The sequence below is a fragment of the Rattus norvegicus genome, chromosome 7 (genome assembly GCF_036323735.1).
Source record: "Rattus norvegicus strain BN/NHsdMcwi chromosome 7, GRCr8, whole genome shotgun sequence".
Classification (NCBI taxonomy): domain Eukaryota; kingdom Metazoa; phylum Chordata; class Mammalia; order Rodentia; family Muridae; genus Rattus; species Rattus norvegicus.
The window spans coordinates 71483515-71507639 of NC_086025.1; the positions used below are offsets into that span (position 1 = coordinate 71483515).

Genomic DNA, 24125 nt, shown 5'->3' on the forward strand with positions numbered 1-24125 from the left:
GTCCTCGGGAGTCATAGTGAACAAAGAGGGAGAGTTAAGGGGAAGCAAGAATGGGGGGAGGGGGGGAGGAGGTGCTGGGCGTGGCCCTGAGGGAGGCGGAGCTAGAGCCCATTGCTGCCCCAGCAGGAAGCAGAGGAGGCTCCAGACTCGGCTGACTGGCATACATTCCTTCCCCAAAGGCCACAGCTTACCTTCCTGAGGCAAAGCTCCCCCTCCAGTATGAGAGCAGAGAGGACACCTAAAGAGGATAGATCTTGACTTCTCACAGATGAGAGAAAACTGACACCCATGATGCCCAATGACTTGCTTAAAATCAGGCATTGGTGGAACACACACACACACACACACACACACACACACACACAATGGCCTGTGACTTTCACACCCTAGACAGAATGCCCACTGACCTGAGTACACATCTACACCCAACATGGGCTCTAGGGATGACTAGAGCCAGCTCAGTGATTATTACAGCCACCACCTTAGCGATGGCTAAACGTGGCCAAGGGCCCACCACAGTAGCTCCTCTGGAGCTCCATCCCCAGTCACAGACCACACTGTGCTAGGGAGACTCTGACTTGCCTGAGTCATTACAGCTGGGCAGAGGGAGAGGCAGGCTCACTGACTCTCTTAACCGTGTGGGACTCATCTCTCCTTGGACAGGATCCGCTTCTGTTCCCCCTGTTCTCATCTTCCCACTCTGCAACCTGGCCTCAGCAGTAACTAGGGCATTTCTGAGAGGAGCCAAGGGGCCATTGATCAACATTGAATCAGTACAAATCCTTTGAGATTATAAGAGCCTAGACAGGTGGCATATGGGGCACTGGGGCATTGGGGTGGACTGGTGTGGAACTTGAGAACAGAGACAGGACACAGATGTGTTTTGCAATGTGCATTTGATATCCTTTCAGTCTGGAGCCATGTGCTTCTCTTGTGCTTTCAAAAATGAACACACTTTCTGAACATGGAAAGGCATCGCACTTAGGAGGCCACTTAGCCCCCACACCCTACACACACACACACACACACACACACACACACTCATACACACATACTCATACACACACACTCACACACACATACACTCATACAAACACACACACACATACACACACATACATACACACTCATACACACACATACACTCATACAAACACACACACATACACACACACACACACACACACACACACACACTTTAGGGCTCACCAAAACACCAAAACAGTGTGAATCTCTCTGCCCTATTGGCCAACAGGGTTTGTTCACTTGCCTGTTTTGAGATCGGATCTTACTATATAGTAGGCCTGGCTGTCCTATAACTCCGTATAGACCAAGATGCCTTCAACTGTGTGGCGATAATCCTGTCTCTGCCTTTCAAGTGTTTGGATTATAGGCATGTAGCTTTGCCTGGCTAGCAAGTTTGTCTTTTGACCTTCCTGGCTCAAGGGTTATGGTATCTGACAAGAAAAGAACCTGCTCATAGTTGCAGGCATCCAGAACATTTCTCGGTGAGCCAGATTCTTCTGCTGATCTCTCTCAGGTTCTATCCCAGTCTCTCAAGCTGACTCAAAGGAGGTCTGGTAGCCCCCATGGCCTCTCTGCCTTTCGATTCAGAAGTTCAATGTCAGCTTACTCCTTCACATTCGATCCACACCTGCAGCTGGCCTGAACCCCTGCCCATGTGAGTTTGGTACAATTGCCTGGCCTTTCTCCTGGGACTGCCCGTCTAGACTTGCCATTTGTCCTTTATTTTTGCTCCCCACCCCCAGTATCCTTCCCAGTATGCCATGCCCAGAATAATATCCCAAGTCTTTCCTGGAAGGCTGAAGGGCTTGGAGGTGAGCCCCAGGTTGGCAGGAAGCTGCCCTGCAGGTCATTACCAGCCACTGTCCTCATGGGTGCGGGTCAGTTCCTCTCCATTCCGTGTTTCTGTACATTAGTGGGCTCCCCAGCAAGTCCCCATTGGGTTGGATTTCCTCTCATTGTTTCTCTTTCCAGAAGATCTTGGTTCTAATTCAGTTACTCAGCTGTGGTCAGTCATAGACATTTAATAGAGACCTAGCAACCGAGCCAATGGCCAGAGTTAGAATGAAACTGAAACAATCTGAAACTATTTTCTGCTTACTCTCTGGTAACCTACTCTCACATCTGGCTTTCTGAAGGTACAGAGACCCAAGCAGGGGCAGGGGCTGCTGCCGAGGCCAACTCAAGAAGGAGGTGTCTGGTCTCCAGAGCATAGGACCAGGCCAGTACCTAGCCTTGTAGGCCAAGAGAAGGAAGGCGAGGCATGGGTCTGTGCCCTTATGCACAGGAGCGGGATAGTCCAGAGGGCAGAATGGAAGTCAGAGAGGACATAGCATGCCTGAGGTCGTCAACTGACAGGTGAGCGTGGGGGGATTTCCAGGTTGAGCGAGGCCCCAAAGGGAATCATCACCTTACTCTGCTTGCTAAAAGGACAGCAATGGCTGGACAAGATGGCCTACAGCACCACAGTCGCAGTGCTGGGAAGACTATACCTACCGAACCATTTGAGGTCAAGGTGACCAGTAGATACATAGCAAGTTTTAGGCCAACCTGGGTTGCATGTGGCCCTGTTTTAGAAAACAAACAAAAATGCAAAATCCAAAAATAATGTAGAAATAAATAAGATGGCAGTGTCCATAAAACTTCAGGATACCCGCCGGACATTAATCTCAATGCTACGATGCTATATTTAGATGCTGAAAAATAGAACATTATTTATTGTTTCTCACAGGTCGCAAGATCTACAATGGGGTCCGCCGGTGAGCTTAATGGCAGCTGGGAGTTTATCCTGGAACTGCAGCTCCCCCTGCCCCGAGAGCATGAGCAGGTGCAGCCTTGTGGGGACTGACACCACAGAGACTTCTGGGCATCTCTTGAATCACCCTGTGGCCTCTCCATGATCTCCTCTGCACCAGAAGCTTTAAAAACCTAGCCTTCTTCCTCACTGGCTTGAGCTCTGAAGGTACAATGCAGAGAGGTGAGCAGAAGCCATTTTACCGGCTAGCATCTGTCTCAGAAGTCACACAGAACCTCTGTAGCATAGCACTTGATTGATGGAGGTAATTTCTTAGGCTCACCCAGCCTCAGAGACGCACTGGGATGTGAATGTCTCCCATGTGTTAGAGACTGGGTCTCAGGCTGGCGTTAATAAGGAAATGAGGCCTAATGGAAGGTACTCAGGTCACTGGAGGGTATTCCCCTAAAAGGAACTGTGAGACTCTAGTCCTTTTCTCTTCTTCCTGTTGCTTGGGTCCATATCTGTCTTTTATATAAGTGTTCATTTCCAATAACTATGGCTAGAACCCTAGAGTGGGGGCCGGAGGAGGAGTCATGTCATACAGACATCCCAAAGTCAGTCCTCCCCTAGGCTCTGAGTCTCAGTTCTGCACATATATGTTGTACCCATTATGGGGAGGGTATGATACCAAGTGGTCCTCAGGTGTGTTGTGATGAGTGACAGAAACAGGATTGCACATCAGGCAGGTGCATGGAGGGAGCTCACACGCTGCATGGGGTTGGCTTGGTCAGAGGTTGCCTACATGGGTGGTTGACTACCTGGACTTTGGCTTGGCTTTGTGACTACAGAGGCAGCAGGATAGGGGGTGGTCCATGTGGATGGGGTGGGATGGTACAGGGCCACAGCCTCATTGACAGAGAGTACAGAGGCACACGTGCATAGGCGAGGCTTGGCCTCACTGTGCTTGTAAAGTTAGATGCACAGCAGGAAGTGCCTCTCCTAGGCCTTGCCGTGCTGCTCACTAAAAAGGCTGTGCCCCTTGGGGCTATCCTAGTGCATGGCCAGGTGCTAGACAGATTAGTGTGGTGTCTGTGCCCTGGACACTGTATGGTTTCAGTCCTGTGTGCTTGGTTATGTGACACTTTTTTTGGAGGGGGGGGTGTTCTTTTTTTCGGAGCTGGGGACCAAACCCAGGGCCTTGTGCTTCCTAGGCAAGCGCTCTACCACTGAGCTAAATCCCCAACCCCGATACTTCTTTTAATTTGCATTTTTAGAATTTTTGTGTATGTAGAGGGAGCTGCTCAAATTCCATGATTCATATGTGGAGTCAGAGGACCTAGGAGTTGGTTCTCCCTTTCCACCATGGGGATTCTGGGAATCAGACTCGGCTCATCGGGATTGGTGCCAGACACCTTTAGCTACTGCCCTGTCTTAGTCTTGTAGGACTTTCTCTTTCATGTTTGCTTTCAGACCACAAAGAGAGCAAGTTTATGTCCCATACACTTACCATCATCACTGTGTGGCATCCCTAACAGAGGCTAGAACCATGAACCCAAAATAGCCCTTTTCTCTTTGTCTTAGTTAGGGTTTCCAATGCTGTGAAGAGACACCATGACCACAGCAACTCTATTTACTCACTAGTCTATTTCTCTCTCTCTCTCTCTCTCTCTCTCTCTCTCTCTCTCTCTCTCTCTCTCTATCACTGTCTCTATCTATCTATCTCTATCTCTATCTATCTATCTATCCATCTCTATCTCTCTATCTCTATCTCTCTATCTATATCTCTATATCTATCTATCTATATCTCTTTATCTATCTATCTCTATATAATCCACTTTACATCCCGATCACAGCCCCCCCCTCCCAGCCCCATCCTTACAAATCCCTTCCCTACCTATTACCCCCTCTCCTTCCCCCTTGGCGACCACCTCATCCTAGGACATCTAGTCCCTGCAGGACTAGAAACATCTTCTCCCATTGAAGCCTAACCAGGCAGTTCAGGTAGGGGGAAGGGGATCCAATGACAGGGAACAGAGACCAAGACAGCTCCCACTCCTCTTGTTCAGAAACCCATATGAAGACCAAGCTGCACATCTGCTGCAGATGTGTAGGGGGTGACCACAACAACTCTTATAAAGGAAAGAATTTAACTGGGGCTGGCTTAGCATTTAGAGGTTTAGTCCATTATGGTCCAGCAGGAAGCATGGCAGCAAGCAGGCAGACATGGTACTGGAGAGGTAGCTGAGAGTGCCATATCTTGGTCCACAGAAAGTAGGAAGTGAACCAGTTTGAGCTTCTAAGACCTTAAAGCCCACCCCTACACCAACAAGGCCATACCTCCTAAGAGTGCCACTCCTGATGGGCCAAGCATTCAAACAGGTAAGTGTAAGGGGGCCGTGCCTATTCAAGGCGTCACACTCTTTATAAGTTAATTGTCTTGGGTACTTTGTTTTGATGAAGAGAGGACTAACACAAATGAAATAATACCCCAGCTATCTGTAGAAGAACAGCAACACTGCACCACAGAGTGAGCATACAAGATGGATGCATCTTGGTGTGGCCTACTTTGGGGAGCTGTAGCGTGTAGTTTTTGCTACCCCCACTTTAAGCTCCTGGCAGACTATGCTACCAGCCCCGCCCAGGTTCCCTTGGATCCACGGTTCCCATTAGTACATTTTATTAGTATATTTTCAACCTGCCTTCTTGGCTCAGTTGTTGGGCACTTCCAGCTTCCTGTGGCTAGCTTGCCCTTCCCAGTACTCTTAGCTCAGCACCTCTCACTCTGCCCTCAGCTTCAGTTGCTCAATTACCTTTAGTTCCAGCTCAACAACCTAACCTTCTGCATGGAGAAGTGGCCTATGCTCCCTCTGCCCAAGATCTGACATGACTGGTCACCTTTTCTCCCTCCAAATCATGGTAAAAACGACTTCCCTCTCTTCATCTCCCTGTCTCCCGCAGTGGGGAGCCAGAAGCACTGCCTCTCTCCTCCTGCCCAGCAATTGGCCCCTGGCATCTCTATTGATAGATCAAGAATCAATTGGGGAACAGGACCTTAGCATCAGAACCATCCCCTAAAATCACCTTTTCTGAAAAAAGAACAAAAAACAAAAAACACCTCTCTCCCAGATTGAACAAAACCATAACAATCAGGTAAATTACAAGGTATGATATACAATTAATATTTGTCAATTAGATAAAGTACTCTACCAACTTTTCTAACTTAAAGTTATGATTCTATCCCTGGGTTATGTTTAGATTTTAGCCTCTAGTGCCATCTGAAGACCATGTCTTCCGTTCTATAACCTCTCTCTCAATGTTAAACAACTTGAGTTTGATTATGAGACTAAACTAGGCTTCAACCCCATCAGAAATCTAAGAACGACTTAAACATTACCTGGGTATATAGGAAGCAACCAACACCTTCTCAAACTTAAACAATTGTAGAGACAGCTGACAGCCCCCTGATTTCTTATAACGTTGGAGCATCTGTCTTCACCCTTCTGGCCTCGGATCATCTGACAGAGCTTTGCAAAGCAGGATTACGAAGGACTGCTTACCCGGTCTTGGCAGAGCTGTCAGTCGCCTATCCACAGTGTGTCCTTGTCCTGGACACTATTGTCTGTAGATAAAATAGGCAACTTCTGCCGCATGGCTGCCTTGACACAATAAGCAGTCTCACCTGGAGGTGAAGATGCTCAATTATTCTTTGAAGAAGAATGAGGAAACTGTCCAGAGCAGACATATCTCATTGTCAAATGATTAAATAACATTAAATGTCACAATCTGTGGATTTCTGATGTTTGTGAGGACTACATAAGTAAAGTATCTTGAACTGTTAAACTTTGGCTACTCTTAGCCATTTCTATTTGAGTAAACTGAAGGTACTTTATTAAATCAGAATCTAACAGAACCATGAGTTTGCTATCTGGCCCTTAACTTGCCTTACTTAATCATCTTAAACAGTTTGTAAAGCAGCTATTAGAAGGACTGGGCCTAAGCCTCATATTCTTAAATGAATTGCATAGGCACAATGCCTATCTAAGAGTAACAATTCAAATTTTGTATCAATATACGAAATTCACACCAATGAAAACCTTAAATCTGTATCAATATAAATTCTGTACCAATGTAAAAAATTATGACTTCAATTTGCATCAATTTTAAAGATTTCTATCAATTTAAGATTATGGCTACACAACGTTTTGTTTAAGGATAAAATTCAATAATCCACCCCACTTATTTCCTCCCTGTTCAAAATTATAACCATTTACAAATAATCCTTTAAAATGTCAACCTAGCTATAATTTGTAAAATAACCATTACCAGACACCCAAACCCAGGGAACTGGGCTGACGACTCTCCATAGCTTCTTCCTGCTGAATATGTGTGACAAGAAACTTTCTAAACGGGCAAGGTAGGATAGGAAAATTAGAAAAACTGGCTAGACTCAAGAGGCTGGCTTTAGCATCTGTTATCTAGTCTCTGTATATTTGAAAGGTTCAGAGTTGGACACAAGTTCTCACCAGAACCATCTAAAAGGTTGGATGAAGCAAAATGGCCTGAAATGAGCCTGAAATCTAAAGCTGTTCTGGAAGCGAGTCTCTGGACAGCGTCAGAAAGCAGGGGGCTGGAGCAGCAGGTCAGTTCAGCCTCCCAGTGAATGAGTCTAGTCAGAGCTGTACATTCTGTAATATATGAATCTCACAACCAAAGTTTTAGTACCATTAAGATTTCATATGGATTGTGCAAGGTGCACAGATTGGTTACAGATGAAATTCTCCTTGTTTGAGCAGATGAAAGACAGCTATCTTTTTTATGAGTTAATTTTATTAGTAACCAATTGCAATAAGTCTTCCTTGTTGCCATGTGAAGGATGGCATGAGGAATCTTTACCTGTCCTGTTTGATTCTCTTGATTTGTTTCTAGTTCTTCAGGGAGTCTCCTCTGTCATTTCTGATCCATATGGCTCTGGACGGGGTCCAAAGCCCTCTTCTCCTTTCCCATTAACACAAAACAGAACCTCTCTTCCAAAATAACAAGTCCTTAGTCCAGTAACCAGAAATCATTATACATTTAGCTTGACCTCTCTACCAGAGGAATTTTAATATAACCACCAAACTCAAATATTTTATATCTCTATCTACTTACTGTACAAGCCTATTTGCAGGCTATATTTGTCAAACCGGACAAAGAAATCCCAGAAATCCCATGAATAGACCATGTTCAAAGATCCTGAGAAATTGTCCTAGCAAGACCTTTTCAAATCTCTGAAGCATTGTTTCCATTCGATCTCCCTAATTTCTCCCTTCTGAGGAGTTTAATATCCCTGTATACTTACAGTATGAGCCTATTTCCAGGTTTTCTCTTTATGTATTTCTCAAGGCCTAAATTTCTACTGTCTGAGTTAGGCTAGGTGGCATTGCCCCTGCCTTCGATCTAATTTTTTAAGGTTGAATGCTTCAATATTTTTATTTCTCTGTAATTAACTTTAATTAAATTCATTCCTGCTTACAGTATAAGCCTATTTCTAGTCTCTATGTTGTACCAGGCAAAGAAATCCCAGAAATCTCATGAGTAGATCATGTTCAAAGATCCCGAGAAATCATCCTGGCAAGACTTTTGCATCTCTATCTTTAAGGCATTTCTTCACTCATTCCCCCTGACTGACTTTTCTCTTCTGTGGAGCTTAATATTTGGTCTGTGGACCAACTGGCTTTCTGCCTCTCGTCTCAAGCCCTTTGTATCAGTTCTGAACCACAGGAAGAAATTCCCGTGTGGCTCAGGCAAAATCTGTATACTCTTCTATCCTTAAAAAAAAAATTAAATCGGTGCCTCAAGTCATCTGACTCAGGTGTGGGCTGAGGAGACACACAAGGGAAGTAATCAATCACACAATCATCGTGGGAGCCAGATCGATCGTCTGACCCAGGACCCCACCATGCTATGCCATCTGAGAAGACCTTCAAGCAGCCTCGGAGCTTTGAACCAAGAGTAGCACCCCACCAAGATCCCAGTGATTATAGGGCAATATAAGGTTGAGAAGCAGCTGCTGGTCCTGGACAAGACCAAATTCTTTGTACCTGATCACGTGAATATGAGCGAGCTCATCAAGATAATTAAAAGGTGCCTGCAACTCAATACTAAACAAGCCTCCTTCCTCCTGGTAAACAGGCACAGCATGGTGAGTGTGTCCACACCCAGCTCTGAAGTGTGCAAGATGAAGTTGCCTCCCAGGAAAGCACTGGCTGTGTAAGACCAGAACAATGCGTAATGTTTGTTAAGCCCTTACCAAGGTAGAATGGGGCGTTACCAGCTGAAGCTGGTCAGCTCACCATCCACACATCAGAACGTAGGCACCCACATAGGGTATTAGCAACTGTTTATCAGAAACTGAGTGCCATGCAACTGCATTCAGCTTGGAAACTCATCTAAACAAGGCTATCTGTGTTCAAACTTTAGAAGTTTAAAAGTAAAATACTTTGCATCCTAAAAAAATTTTAAACCAAACTTTAAAAAAATCTATCCTTTGATTGCCTGCTCTTAGGGAGCAGGCAGCTTTTATTGTGTGTCTCTCACTGCCTTAGAGCAGGCGACCTGTCCCTTTGCTCAGCAGGAGCTCCCAGCAGTGTCTCTGAGCTGAGTCTCTCCCTGTGCTGCTTCGTTCAGGTTTTGTGCACTGGAACCACGTGACTCGCTCTGCTCCACTGAAAAACCAGTTCTCCCTTCTATTAAACTACATCACTGTGTGTGTGCTGTGTGTGTGTGTGTGTGTGTGTGTGTGTGTGTGTGTGTGTGTGAGTGTGTGTACCATAGTGGATTCTCACCTTTCACATTGCGTTGCCATCTGTAGTGAGATGGCACTTTTGCCACCCTGCTTCATGTTCCAGGTGGACCGTGCTACCAGCCCCCACCCAGATTCCCTTGTATCCACGGACCACACTCACCCTAGCCACTCTGTGCCCTGGGAGGCTGACCTGCACCAACTTGGCTGCTTTGCCTCCTGGCTTCCAGCCTGGGTTTGCAAATGGTGAGCACTAGGCAGGGTAGAAGGGAGGGAAGGCAAGAGAGGGGGAGGCAGGTACTAGGCTCCCCATCCCTTTGCTGACTGTCCCAGGGGAGGGACTGCAGCCCTCTACTGAGAGGCTCAACACCTGTGAGGGTGTTCCTCTGCGCAGCTCTCCCTGCTCCTGGGCTCTGGCAGTGGCAGTAGAGCTTCATGGGCACTACACTGGACTTATGTGTTTCCTTTATTCAACCCAAAATTTACAAATGTGTCTTTTATTAAAATTTCTTCAAATTACCCAGTCCACACTTTGTGGTGGTGGCACATGCCTTTAATCCCAAGCACTCAAGAGGTCGAGGCAGGTGACACTCTGAAGTGGAAATTTCTAAGTTTTTTGGAGTCGTGGTGTGCCATGTGATATTTTTCTGGAAGCTGTTTTATAAGAGGATGTTTTGATGAGGCAGACACTTGAAAGGACACTTGATGTTTGGAAAGAGTATAAGTAGAACCCAACGGACCGTGAACAATGCTCTTGCACTGGTTCGCCTTGCAGTGCTTCACTGGTCTTCATTGCTCTCCCTAGTCTTCACTTCTCGTGACTTCATAGACAGAAACATGCCAGAGAACTTCTCATGGATTTCTGGCGGCTTCTTGCCACTTCCTTGGCCTTGTGACAATTTGGTGGAGCCTTGCGGTTTCTTCTGGAATAAGCTGATGGTACTGATTCATGTTTGGTGTTTGCTGATTGGACTGGACTGCCACTGCTGATTCGTATTTGGATTCACCCCAAGGAACTACTTCTAAACAGGTCCACACCCCCCTTGTCCTGCTTTCTCCCCTAACTTTGCCCAGTGGGCTAGAAGGAAGGCCTAAGCATTTAAGAACTCTTATTCAATTAGGCTTTGAAAAACACTAAGCCTACAGATATCTATGAATGTGAGGCCAGCCTGGTCTATAGAGAGAGTTCCAGGACAGCTAGGGCTACACAGAGGAACCCTGTCTCAAGAACCAAAAATAAAACAAACCACCTAGCCTAAATGTACCCTGGGTATAATGCACACTCGGTCTTTATGGTGCTGGAGATTAGACACAAGGTGGTGTCCATGCTGGGCAAATGGTGCATTTGTACTTCTTTTTTTTTTTTTTTTGGTTCTTTTTTTCGGAGCTGGGGACCGAACCCAGGGCCTTGCGCTTCCTAGGTAAGCGCTCTACCACTGAGCTAAATCCCCAGCCCCGCATTTGTACTTCTAAAGAGTACTGTAGTGTGCCTGTTATTCTCCTACTGCTTCATGTATGTTTTTCCACATCAGCAAATACAAAAGTCCAGCTTGTTCATTTTAATACCTACCAGGAAGCATGCATCCCAGCCTGTGTGACTACTCATGATGGATGCATAGGTGGTCGCCGTCCTTTGCCCTGTGTAAGCACTGACACCGTGAACATATGCATGGGATTCTGCCTGAGCTGGGATTCACTGGAACAACAGCATACCCGAGGGCTGAGGGGTGCTTCTGAATCTCTCTGGGTTTAAGTCCTATCTCCTCATGGGGTGTGGTAGTGCACACACAAGCCCCAGCATTTGGGAGGTGGGCACAGGAGGATGAAGACTTGGAGGTCACCCTCAGCTACCTCAGGGAATCTGCAGTCAGTCTGGTGTACACGAGACCCTGACTTTAAAGAAACATATCCAGTCTCCTCTACCAAATGGCCATCAGATGCCGATTTTAATCCCCCACAATTCCCCCATCACGTATCAGATTGTGATAGTATGTGCTCTACGGCAGTTAACAGGGACACTCAAAGAGCCAAAAATGGAAGCCGTGTACACCCTCTAGCTCCTCCAACCTCTCAGGCTCAATTTCTCCACCTGTAGGAGTGTTACTTCCCTGGTTGAGTGGTCCTAGAGATGAACTCGCCTAAGGTTATGAAGTTTAAATGAAACAATCCAAGCAAAATGTTTAGCACCACGCCTGGCCCATAGCTGGAGCTCCACAAACAACAGCATCTACCATTAGTGCTCTTGGTCTCTGCTACGCTTCATGATTTATATGGGTATTAGGATCACTGTAATCTTTATAGACGTTATATGTTGTGTTGATGGTGGTTCTTAACAGCTGAAATTATTTGTCCAGAGTAATCTAGGTAGAAGAGCTCACTTAGGCCTAGAAATGTACACAGAAACACAGTTTATTAATTGGTTCCTTGTTTTTTTTCTGGTGGGGAAATTAGCCACAGCCCTTTTTCCAGCTGTGGCGTGTTTGGGGGTTGGGGGTGAATGGATCTATTGATGTTGAGTTTTTGTTTTGGTTTAGTTTTGGGTTTTTAAGACAGGGTTTCTTTGTGTAGCCCTGGTTGTCATGGAACCCTCTCTGTAGCCCAGGCTAGCCTTAAACCCAGATCTGTTTGCCTCTATCTCCTGAGTGCTGAGATTAAAAGTGTGAGCCACCATGCCCAGTTGTTTTTAACAATTTCATATCTATACTTTCATTTTATTAATTTATTTTTGAGACAGTGTCTCACTTTGTAGCCCTGAAAGTCACTGTCAGACTATTCTTGAACTCACAGAGATCCACCTGCCTCTGCCTCTGAGTGCTGGGATTAAAGGTGTGATCCCTGACATCAGGCCTTTACTTTTATTTATGTGAGTGTCTATGTCTATATAAGTCTATGCCAAGTGTGGGCCAGTGCCCAGGGGAGACCAGAAAAGAGTGTTATAGGTGGCTGTGCACGGCCCACTGTGGATGGAACCAAACTCAAGTTCTCTGGAAGAGCAGAAACCACTCTTACACCTGCTAAGCCATCCTTTCAACCCATTTTGACTTTTAAAAGATATTTATTTATTTTGTGTTCATCTATGTACACACAATCTGCACACATGCATGACACAATGCACATATGGAAGTCAGGTCTCTCCTTCTATCCTGTGAGTCAAGGGGATTAAACCTAGCTCATCGACATTTATGCCAAGCGCCTTGAACACTGAGCCACATTGCTGACCCAAAATGGATTGCTTTGATGACTATTTCTAAAAAAAATGAACACTTGTGATTTTCACTTTCCTCCGTCTGGCTCTTTACTCCTCCCATAGACTTGGTCCTGTGAGGGCTGCAGAAAACACGAGGGAAAGGCATCTGTCACAGGCCTTGAACACTGAGGACTGTACATATTGGGTTGGAACTAATGTCATGGGGTGTTATGAGTTGCCTTGTGAACCAGGCAGAGTATTTATGGGGGGTCTTCAAATGAGCCCAGGAGGGGAGTCGTTGTTGCTGGGAAGATACCTGTATTTCTCAGAGCTCATGCCTCCAACAGAGACTTACAAGTTTTGTTTGTTTGGTTTTAGTTTTTCTTTTTTTCAAGACAAGGTTTCTCTGTGTATCCCTGGCTGTGCTAGAACTTACTCTGTAGACCAGGCTGCCTCAAACTCTTAGATCTGCCTGCCTCTGCTTCCTGCCCTCCCCCTTCTCAATACTGGGATTAAAAGCATACACCATTACCGCCCCACAAGACCTACTAGTTTTAACTGCAGCTGCAACAACAAATCCAGAGACCTGCAAACACGTTGCCTAACACCGTCTGTCGGTACCCAGGCTGTCTGAAAAGCTTTGGATAGAACTTGAATCTGTTTAGGCCAGCTTCCCAGCCCAGGGTCTGTCCAGGCAGCATTCACCAGGAAGCAACAGGCATGAGAATTCAATCCATTGCCCACTAGGGTAAAAGCCACTGGGCCAGATGTCTCACCACGTGGACCACAGAGTAGAGCAAGGCAAGGGGCGGGGTGCTGCTACCCCACCTTGTCCCTGGCACACAGGGTTGACTGCTCCACAAGTCTGTTTGCCCTGAGAAACTGGGACCAGGCCAAGGGATACTCAGCCAGCACAAATAGGTAACAAGATCCTACCCGCTCTGCCATCCAGTGGTGGCAACTGCTCGCCTTCTGGTTTGGGTAGCTCCTAGGTTCTGGTGTGCATTAACTCACCTGACAAGAAGGGAAGTGGGAAGCAAGAAAGGCAGATTCCTAGACTCATACTCAAAATTTTGAGATCATGGAGGGAACTCCACATCAGGAGGAAGCGAGAGTTGATTCAAGACCACAATCTAGTGGCCAGATCCCCCAACAGATGGACAGCATGGAAATGCAACCATTAGAAGTCAGGTGAGATAAGCTCAGGGGTACAACAGTAGTGTCAGAGAGGAGCGCCCAACCTGACTGGACTGATGCCCACTCCACAGGAGGGAAGTCATATTTAGGACTGTAACCTGGCCAGAAGTCTGTGGCTGGAGGGGTCATGGCTCTAGTAGGAAGCTGCTATTATTGGTGCTAAATGGACACGTGTCTGTCAGACTGCCTTCTACATCACTCTATGCACATAGAATAGTGCTGCTGTCTGCTTTGCTCAGAGAGATTTTACAGTGATCAGCGGTGACCTCGAAGGCTCATATGTGGCATCTGTGTCATCCCCTCCAAGGCTTAAACACCTCTCAGGAGATAGAAGAGAAGCAGAGGTGAGTGAGGTGTGGAGCATGGATCTCCAGACACGGCATGTCTGCTGCACTCTCAAACTCAAAGCTGTGGTTTCCTGCATGAGACCTTCACGAGACTGGTCCCCCAATTCCCTGAAAAGAAAGGGGGAACCACTGCTCCCTAGGGATTTGCACAGGTAAAGGTTGATGGGAGAGGAAGAAGCATTGTCCTCGGTAGCATAGAAGCCACTGGTCAAGTGTCCAGGTTTCTGTATTCATCACTGGAACATGTATGCACGAGTGCACACATACCCAGGCACATGCACGTGCACGCGCACGCATGCACACACACACACACACACACACACACACACACGACCCCCGAAGCCCAGATAGCCTTGGATCTGCAGCCTCAGGTCTTGTCTCCACCCCTGTATGCCATTCCTACTGGAATGGAGGAGCTTCCATGAGAGCAGGATCTTTGCTGTGTTCTCTGCAGCCGACCTGCGATTGGCACGATGCCCAGTACACAAAAGGACGTGATTCTGTTCCCACTAGGCTAACTACCGCAGGTGGATATAACATTTTATGAAGGAGTGAAGCTTGGGAGCACGGGATTGCTTATCAGGTAGAGTCCTGGCTCCGATCCTAAGGATTGCCAACAACCCCAAGAAGCAGCAGATGTGGCGAGGGTGTGAGCAACTGGGACGTGTACTGTGCTCCTGGGATTAAGCACTTCAGCTGCTTTAGAAAACAGTGTGGCAACTTCTCAATACATAAAACGTAGAGTTTGCATATGACACCCAGTAAACCCCGCCCCCCAAATGCAGACCGTGAAGAATGAAAGTAGACATTCAAGCAAAAAGCTGCACACAAAACAGAGTGTATAAAAGTGCTGGACACACAAGCCGGACAACCTGAGTCCAACCCCAGAAACTCACAGCAGGAGAGAACGGGCTCCCGAGAGCTGCCTCTGACTTCTCACCTCCTTGCCTGCCCCGAGACATGCCCTCACTCACACTTGCATGTGTGTCACACACATACACAACCAACAGTAAACAAATAATAAAATTTGGCTAATGCGTAAGTAAGTGCATGTAACTGTCGTGCTCTTTAAAGTCTCCTGGAGGCATCATTTACAGTGGCCCAAGGGGAAAACCATCCAAGTCGCAGTGGGACAAACAGAACACTGCATATCTAGTGAAATGGTCCTCAGTCATAAAGGGGTAAGGTGTGAACGGATGCCATGTAAGAGATTATGTTAGGTGGGAGAAGCCATGTGTTATTTGATAACTAGAGAATGCCAAAATAGGCAATTCCACAGAGACATAAATTACTGATGGGCAAGGCTTGTGGGGAGGGCAATAGCTATTTTGCAGACACAAGATCTCCTTTGGAGATTGTTGAAGAATGTTCTGGAACTAGACAGTGGTGATGGTCATATAACATTGTAAATGAACTACAGTCACCCAGTTGCTAACTGTAAGATTGACTATGATTGTGGATTTAAAGCTATATGTATCTTTCTTATGTTTTTAAAAGATTTATTTAGTTTTATTTATGTATGTGTCTATCTGTATGCATGTGCAGATGCCCATGAAGGTAAGAAGGGAACCTGGGGCCCCTTGAAGCTGGAGTTACGGGCACTGTGAGCCACCTGATGTGGTTGCTGGGAACCAAACCAGGGTCCTCTGATAGGTGGTAAGTTCTACTAACCGTTGAGCCAACCCTCCAACCCCTCATATGTATCTTACCACAAAAACTGAAGCATTCTAGGTGTCACCCCTAAGTATTGATGTTTGGGTAGGTGGACAAGTGAGGGATAGTCTCTGCAGGCAGTGGGGTGCAGTGGAGGGGTAGAGGAACTGGGACCCAGTTACACTGTAGAGCGGCAGAGGCCCTTGGACAGAAAGTTTCATCTCTGCTCTTGCACCATAATGAACCTAGAATTGTGAGGGTCTAAAGGCTCTTGTAGACACTTGCAGAGTGACCCCTGGTGCCACACTGCAGCCCTGAATCCCACGCACAGCATCTGTCTGTTGTGCCCAGCACCTACCGTTACTGCACTGACATCACCCTGAGTATCACCTAACACCCTGCATCAGAGCTGGGTGTGAATTTGAGTTCCGCTGTGTTCACACTGAGAACCTGCACTCTGGGGAATCTTGGTCTAGATGGGCAGCAGTCGTGTAATTCCAGTGTGGCTAGAGTAGCCCCCCGCCTCAGCCCTGGACTGGTCATTTCTCAGAGCCGGTTCCTTCTGATTCAGCCCTCCAGGAGCCTTGGAAGAGGCTTGAGTTACTTTTCTCATTTCTGCAGCAAAACACCTGGAAAACGAAACTTAAAGAAGAAAGGGTTTGTTCTGGTTCACATCTCTGGAGACAGCATGGGAGAGAAGGCATGGTGACAGGACCAGATGACAGCACATGTGTCCACAGCCAGGAAGCAAAGAGTAATAATCCTTGTGCTCAGCTAGATCACTGTCTTCTTAAAAACAAATTATCAAGGGGTTGAGGATTTAGCTCAGCAGTAGAGCACTTGCCTAGCAAGCACAAGGCCCTGGGTTCGGTCCCCAGCTCCGAAAAAAAGAAAAGAAAAAAAAAACAAATTATCATTATTAGTGTGTGCGTGCATGTGTGTGTGTGTGTGTGTGTGTGTGTGTGTGTGTGTGTATAATGTTCCCTGAGGACAGAGGACGGTATCCAATTATCTAGAACTGAAGTTACAGGTGGTTGTAAGCCAACCAACTCAGAGAAATATGAAAGGAATCTTTAAAATAAAAACTTCCATTCTCTCTGTGTCTCTGTCTGTCTCTCTGTCTCCCTCTGTCTCTGTATGTATATGTTTGTATATGTGTGTGTGTGTGTGTATATGTATGTGTGTATTTTTGTCTGTGTGTTCATGTATGTGGTTATGTGTGTAAGTGTCCATGTATATATGTGTATTGTATATGTGTTGTGTGTTGTGTATGTATGTGCATATATGTGTATTATGTATATATGTGCATATGTGTATGTATACATGTATATGTATGTGTGTATGCATGTATGTGTCTGTGTGTATATATGTTTATATGTGTGTATATGTATATATGTATGTGTTTGTGTGTTTGTGTGTTCGTGTATGTGGTTATGTATGTAACTGTAATTGTATATATGTGTACTATATATGTGTTGTATGTGTTGTGTATGTATGTTGTGTATGTGTGTATGCATGTGTTGTGTATGTATGGGCATATATGTGTACTGTGTATACATGTATGTATATGTATGTGTGTATGCGTGTGTGTGTGTGTGTGTGTGTGTGTGTGTGTCCTCTGAGGCTGGAAGAGGGCGTGGAATTCTCTGGAGCTAAAGTTACAAGAAGTTGTGAAGTTACCTAGGAGGGTTGCTGGAAACATAATTCAGATCCTCTGATAGAACAGAAAGTGCTCTTAACCATTGCGCCATCTCTCTAGCCCCCTAGGAGGAATACAGTAGAGATGCACTGGACATCAGTGCACTTGTCTAGGGCCAGCCTATAGGTCTCATCTTTCTCCCCTCCTCCCCTGCCAAGAACTCCTCATCACTGGGTACCCCCTCTGTCCAACCCTCTGCCACACATACCTGGCTGCCTTTAGGTGACCAGACACAGCTACTGGGTCTTCTGTGGCTTACAAGGGACAGGGTCTCTGTTGCGGTAAAAAATTTTAAAAAGCGGCAGAACTGATTCCCGCTTGTTCTCACTCTGCACGGATCCAAGGGAGACTCACATTCCTGTTGTTGCTCTGCCAGCCGCTTTCACACACTGTCCCCTTGGCAGGTAAAATCAAAGTTCCAGAAACTTGTAATTTAGCAATTAGATTTATATGTTAAATACTCAATCCACAATTCGTCCACACCATAAATTCACTGCCAATTGATAAAGATAGAAACCGCCCACCGAGACAAGATAATACTGACCTAGACCACCTGGATCGGAACCATCTTCCTCCTGATTTCCTCCTCTTTTTTTTTTTTTTTTTTTTTTTTTGGTTCTTTTTTTTTTTTTTCCCCCGGAGCTGGGGACCGAACCCAGGGCCTTGCGCTTCCTAGGCAAGCGCTCTACCACTGAGCTAAATCCCCAACCCCTTTTCCTCCTCTTTTTAAGTGTGAAAAGAAATTAGGCAATAAAGGTAAAAATGTAAACCATAGAAGCGTCTAGCGTTCTTTTCACAATTTCACGTAATAAAGGGTATGTGTGGTTTCAGAGCCTCTGTAGACAATATAGTGCAAGACAGCTGATCTCTCTCCCTTATCTCCTCCGGAGCAGTCTTGCTATGCAGCCCAGGGTAGGCTTGCCTCGGCCTCCTGAGTTTGCAGGTGTGTACCACTGCCCACGGCAAGGTTTCTCACTCTACAGGTTCTAGAGTCTGTTTCAGGGAAAGTTCATGTGATCACTAAGGAACTACATTTCACAATTCAACTGAGTGAGCTTTGTCTAAAAGCCTGAGAAACAGAACCTTGTTTTATAGTACCACAGAAGCTTATCTAGTGCTCAGAAACAACCCCTCCACATATGTCTGTGACAGTTTGATACCAGGAAATTTATGATAGACGTCATACTTTAGTAGATAAATAGATGAAGGCTAATTAAAAGTCCTTTAGGAATAAAATATCTCGGCCCTTTGCATATCAAGCCTGGATCTAAAAGGTAAAGTAAAACAGAATCCACTGTTTTCAAGTGTACAAACTATGCCCTGGAGTGAAAACTGAGTGTCCTGTATTCACGCCAAGGCTCTGTCGGCAAGGCTGTCGGTAAAGAGGCACCAGCAGATGGATCCTCCATGCTGAGGGTCACTCCTGCCGCTCCTATCAATGCTGTGTCCTCCCCCCGCTTCTTCTTTAAGACAGGGTCGGTGTGGCCCAAACTCACTTGGGGAAGATGATGGAAGGTTGCTTTCACACCTCTCATCTTGGGCTGTCACACTCAGATTCCCAACAGAAACACTTCTTGGGGCAGCTTCTGGGATGGGTAGCTCCTGTGTATCCTCAGGGTCCCCCCAATAGCCCAGGGTCTTGATGACATCAAGTGTACACACTGGACATGTTCAGTGAGCTAAAAGCCATGGGTCAATGTACATGTCTGCATGGGTCAAAATATGCCTGCATGGCAGGATTCTGATAACATCTTTGACTTTAAGGTTTTCAATACACACTGTACAATTCTCAGCATCAACATCGACTCCCTTCTCTCCGTGCTTCACGATGTATAGTGGAAGCTGGTCAATAACCTTCTTACTTTCCTTTCTGTGATTCTGACTTCCAAACTGTGAGCCAGCGTGTAGGAAATGCTGTATATGATAGAACATTCGCCATGCCAATGAGATACTCACCATCGTGATGAAGGCGACGGCCACAGACACCACAGACTGATGAACTCCTGCATATGACGAGTACCAATCGCTATGTTCGTTTTTATTGGAATTCCTTTTTGCACCAGATCAGAAGTCTCCCATCCTTTTGGGTAGCTTGATTCTAATCCAGTGGTCTAGGTCAATTTTATCTTTGTGGTTGGTAAGTAAAGATGCCAACAGGCAGCAGCTAGGCAGAGTAGACATGGGTGGGGTTTAGGTTTCTCAGATGTGGGGGAGAGGAGGACCACGAGAAAGAAGAACACGCAGGAGAAGAGGAAGGAGAAGCTGCCATGGGATAAGGATCAAGACAGCGTGACCCTGAGGGCTGCCCAACTGGAGTTAGGAGTAGCCCAGATGAATAGTAAGTAATAACTCGGGGTTATCGATGGGAAAGTGGATTCTAAGAGAGCATAGAGGAGAGGCAACTGCCCAGCTGTTGTGCTCTTTAGGGCCTGTTGTAAATATAATGTGTGTGTGTGTGTGTGTGTGTTCATCTGGGAACTCCATGACCAAAGGCGGGAAACCCCAGGTCAGCATTTAAAGAGACCTCTACCACAGTGCTCCTTGCCACTTGGATCCTGGGGTCCTTGAGCTACACTGGCTTCCACCCATCACACCTGCTGCACAGCCTGTCTCCTTGCTGGAAAGGGCACAGTAGGGCTACTCTGCAGGGCACTGAATCAGACAGCATCTGTCCCAAAGATCTCGGCCTGCCCAGCTGTCTGCCCTAGCAAGCTGCACTGAGACAGAGTAAGGCGGACCAGGAACTGGCCTACTTCTCCCAGCTGGGCCAGAGAACCATCAGAGAAGCCGTGGTCACGGTGTGAAGGTCAGACAACACAAGAGCATTTCTGGTCACATCTAACCCGAGCCAAAACTAAGATTATTGTCTGAGCATAGCAGCAATCTGAATTTAGGAATGAGATCCGATTAGAAATCTCTTAGGGATAATATTGGTCTTTATTTTTAGTAATTTTTTTAGTGTTCATTATGGGTTTTCATCCACATACCCCAATGTACTTTGCTCTTATGATTCTTTTAAAGATTAATTTATTTACTATATGTAAGTACACTGTAGCTGTCTTCAGACACACGAGAACTCATTACGGATGGCTGTGAGCCACCATGTGGTTGCTGGGATTTGAACTCAGGAGCTCTGGGAAAGCAGTCAGTGCTCTTAACCACTGAGCCATCTCTCCAGCCCTGCTCTTATGATTTTAAGCATTGCACATCTTTGAAATATTTGTGTGTGTGTGCGTGCATGTGTGTGTGTGTGTGTGTGTGTGTGTGTGTGTGTGTGTGTGATGAGGAGGGGCCACTGTGCACATGTGGAGGTCAGAAGACAACTTTACACTCTACTCTCTCCATCCGGAAAGGCCCCAGGAAGGGAATAGAACCTGGGTCATTAGGTCTGCATGACAAGAGCTTTATCCACAGAGCTACCCCTAAACCTTGTGGGGTTTCTCTCTATGGTGGGCCACTTTCTGGTGTGATTTGGTGGGGAAGGATTTGTTTAGGGATGAAGGTGGAGCCCATACTATATGGCCTACCAGTGAGCCACACTGTACCTCTGGATGATTTTTATAAGCAGGCTCATATGCATACATGCATACATACATACATACTAAATAAATACATACCTATATCATACATACATCATGCATACATACCTATATCATACATATATCATACATACATGCGTACATAATACATCATACCTACCCATATCATTCATACATACATACATACATCACACATACATACATATATACATACATCATACATACAAACATACATACATATGCACACACACATATATAGTGCCCACTGTATAGTGAATGTCTTTAAGCCCAGCATTTGGGAAACAGAGACAAGCAGATCTCTGTGAGTTGAGGCCAGCCTGGTCTACACAGTGAATTCCAGACTAGTCAGAGTTACACAGTAAGACTGACCCCGAAAGCAAAGTATTTATTTTTTTGTATGTGAGTGCTTTGCCTGCATGTATGGTGTGCTTGCAGTGCCCGAGGAGGGCAGGAGAGGCCAGAAGAGGGAGTTACAGGCTTCTGAGGTGCTCTGCGGGTGCTGAGAACCAAATCTGGATCTTCCCCAAGAGCAGCAAATGCTCTTCAGTGCTGAGCCTTCCCTCCATCCCCTCCCTGGAGCAGGCTTTTAGCAATCTGCTGTCTCTCTTCAGCAAACTCTGAGAGGCCCTGCCTCCTTTCCAGATGGAAGGGATGAAGGGGAGCAGAGGCCAGAGTGGCAGCGCTGGCACCATTGTCCCTGGGTCAGGGCCACGGCCTCTCAGGCAAAAGCAGAGCCAAGCTACTGAGCTAGCCTCAAAAGGACAGCCTTGGGGGTTGGGGATTTAGCTCAGTGGTAGAGCGCTTGCCTAGCAAGCGCAAGGCCCTGGGTTCGGTCCCCAGCTCCGAAAAAAAAAGAAAAGGAAAAAAAAAAAAAAAAAAAAAAGGACAGCCTTGCTCTCCTGTCCTTGAAGTGCCCTCCCCTATAGCCCAGATGACTGGAGCATGTGTATCTCTCAGCTTGCACAGTCTCCTCTGTGGAGAAGTGATTGTGCGTGGGGCAGTGCTGAGAACCTTTGCAGAGTTATGTTTCAGAGGGTCTTGGGCAGCAAAGCCAAGAGCATTCAGAAACAAACTCTACAAATTAATTCAATGCAAATGCACTAATTCAAAGCCAGGCCTTGGAGAACTCAGGGCCAGACACCACCTCAGCCATGCACCAGGATAACCTAGAAGCAGGTTACACATTAAGTCACAATCTGGAGACAGTTTAAGATTGTGCATTTGTGTGTGGACATGTGTGTGCATGTTCATGTGTGTTGAAGCTCATGCACACACACCATATATCCAATACACAGACACACACACACACACACACATGTGCACACACCATACATGACACACACCAAACACATGAACACTCACTGCACACATACACGTACCACACACCACTTACACACACGCACATCACACACCACACACACAGAGACAGACACACACCATGTATGACACACACCACATACATATACACACACCACATACACATATGCACACCACACACACATGCATGCACATACCATACATCACACACATGCACACCACACACACACACACACACACACACAGGAACAAAATAAATGAAATCAAGGCCCATAAGGTGGCTCAGGTAAAGGTGCTTGCTCCCAAGCCAAACGCCTTGAGCCCCCAACCCCCCCAACCCCGAAACCAAGCTATGGAAGGAGGGGACTGACCTTCCAGTTGTCCTCTGACTTCTACACTCACAATGGCACATGAGTCATGGTAGACGCAGGAAGAATGTAATTGAAGCCAGACCTGGGCTACAGACCGAGACCCAGACCCTGACTCAAAGAAAAGACAAACCTGAGAGATGGTGGATCAGCTTCCTGCGTGCAGGCAGCAGCATCCAAAGGCTATGTGAGAGCATGCCCGGAGAGGCCTCCACTAGCCTGAGCTCCCGCATCCTGAGCTCGACTCCTGACCTCCAGAGCTAAGTGTTTGTCATCACAGTCACCCTTGTTCTGTGGTTACAGTGCTCTTATCACTGTCAAAGAATGCCGTGACCCAGAGCATCGGGCTTATTCCCCTCACCGCTTATGTCGTCATGAAGGGGAGTCGGGGCAGGAGTCGAGCAGGAACTAAAGCAGAGACTGTGGAGGAACACTGCTGATGGGGTTGCTCCATCGCTCGCTCAGCCTGCTTTTTTATGCCACTCAGGACATGGTCCTGGGAGTGGCTCTGCCCCTGTAGGCTGGGCCGTCCCACACTGGCATTCTGATGGAGGCATTTTCTCAGCTGAGTTCCTTTGCTCAGGTGACTCCACCTTGTGCCAAGTTAACAGAATACTAACCAAGACAAGCACCCTCGCTGACTTGGGCTTTTGCTAAGGGATCTAGCAGTGGAGATCGGTGCTAGGTCCCTGCTGCTGTTGTAAAAAAACCCAGGCTAGATAGTTAAAACCATAGAAAATGGTCTCATTGTTCTGGGGGGCCAGAAGTCAAGTGTCAGGAGGACCCACCCCCTCCTGTCCTGCTCAGCTGCTGATGTCTCTAGACTCATGGCTCACCAAGGCTTAGCTCAAGGCTTTGCCTTGTTTCTTATGGCCTTTGCCTCCTGTGAATTCTCTTGTTCTGCCTCTGTAAGGACACTTAACACTAGACTTAATATCCATCCAGAGAAGTCAGGCTGTTGTCAGCTTGAAATATTTAATTATATCATCAGAGACCCTTTTCCAAAATAAGGTCTCGGCCACCCCATTAGAGACCTGAGCCTCTGGCTCTGTCCTGTGTCCCTGTGTCTCCCAGGAGGCCTTCCCTACCTTCTCTCCTTTAGTCAGTGGAAACAGTGTTCCTCAGAATCTCGGGAGAGGTCACCGGCGCTCTCTGGTTCGTTCACATGGGAACCTTCTGCTCTGTCTCCCTTCTCACCACACCTTGCTGGGTGGGTCTTGCCGCTGAGGCTCCCCAGGCTGCCCAGGATCTCCAT

At 46.6% G+C, this 24125-nt stretch overlaps 1 pseudogene; it reads right to left on the reverse strand.

Annotated features, from left to right (window-relative positions):
• Positions 1 to 4742: 4742 nt before the first annotated feature.
• Positions 4743 to 24125, reverse strand: Rnf149-ps1 (ring finger protein 149, pseudogene 1; annotated as a pseudogene).